Source organism: Dendropsophus ebraccatus, chromosome 13 (assembly GCF_027789765.1).
Source record: "Dendropsophus ebraccatus isolate aDenEbr1 chromosome 13, aDenEbr1.pat, whole genome shotgun sequence".
Classification (NCBI taxonomy): Eukaryota; Metazoa; Chordata; class Amphibia; order Anura; family Hylidae; genus Dendropsophus; species Dendropsophus ebraccatus.
Window position 1 is genome coordinate 58,605,614 of NC_091466.1, and position 1,691 is coordinate 58,607,304.

Genomic DNA, 1,691 nt, shown 5'->3' on the forward strand with positions numbered 1-1,691 from the left:
TTAGTGACCATCAGCAGCAGAAAGGGAGATCTTATGCACATGGACAGATCATGGACAACGCAAGTAAAAAGATTTTATTATTGTAATCCATTATTTTAAATAAATAAATAATAATAATAACAATATTATTATTATTAATATTGTTATTATTATTCAATATTTATAACTTACTTTATTTTCTAGGAATCTATTATCTATCTATCTATCTCCTATCCATCTCCTATCTATTATCTATCTATCTATCTATATATCTATCTATCTCCTATCTATCTATCTATCTATCTATCTATCTATCTATCTATCTTCTATCTATCTATCTATCTATCTATCTATCTATCATCTATCTATCTATCTATCTATCTATCTATCTCCTATCTATCTATCTATCTATCTATCTATCTATCTATCTTCTATCTATCTATCTATCTATCTATCTATCTCCTATCTATCTCCTATCTATCTATCTATCTATCTATCTATCTATCTATCTATCAGTCAATCATCTATCTGTCTATTATCTATCTATCTATCTATCTATCTATCTATCAATCAATCATTTACCTGTCTATTATCTATCTATCTATCTATCTATCTATCTTATATCTATCTCTCTATCTATCAGTTAATCATCTATCTATCTATCTATCTATCTATCTATCTATCTATCTATCAGTCAATCATCTATCTGTCTATTATCTATCTATCTATCAATCAATCATTTACCTGTCTATTATCTATCTATCTATCTATCTATCTATCTATCTATCTATCTCCTATCTATCTATCTATCTATCTATCTATCTATCTCTCTATCTATCAGTTAATCATCTATCTATCTATCGATCTATCTATCTATCTACTATCTCTATCTACTATCTCTCTCTCTCTCTCTCTCTCTCCATCCATCCATCCATCACCTCCCTCATTTCTCTCTATCCATGCACACAGGGCAGGGTGTGCTGCCAGCATTGCCTCCTTGCCTGTAAATGGCTTTAGCAGACGGTAAGCTATCAGTATTGGGAGCAGGACTGGGGTCACTTTGGGGTGAGAGCTCTCATTGCCCGGAGTGAGGGGTCCAGCTGTGTGGGGATTCATTAGGAGAAGACTAAAACAATGCAAACAGCTTAGATCTTCTTCCCCAGAGCTGAGGACAATTGCAGCCGAGCGCTACAGAGCTCCCCCTGACTATACAGCAGCTGAGCATTGGCTTCTTATCACCCAGGAGAAGAAATGAGAAATAAGATGGGAAATTGTTTCTCCTCCTGTTATGTACAGGTATCAGCCAACACCTTCCTCCTCTTCTTCCTCCTCCTCTGTAATAATCCTGGTGGTCACTTTGCAGCAGTTTGCTTTGTTTAGGATGGTTCAGTGTCACATCTATAGGTTCCCACTACATACCCCCCTACCCTGGACCTTTTACACGTCTCCATAATGTGTCAAGTCTTGTACATTTTTCTTTATTAAAATAAATGATGACATTTTTGTTGCCTATACTCAGATATTTTCTCAGCTGTTATTTATTCCTGGGATGACATACACGTTGTATAAACTAGGTGGGCTTCTCAGCCTATACATCTATATGGACCTGGTGCCTCATCCCTGCCCCCTCATCACTCTGTCCCTTTCTAAACACTGTCAATTCGGTTTGTTTTCTTTGTAAGTATTTTATTTCCCTCCAAAGTCCCTGTGAC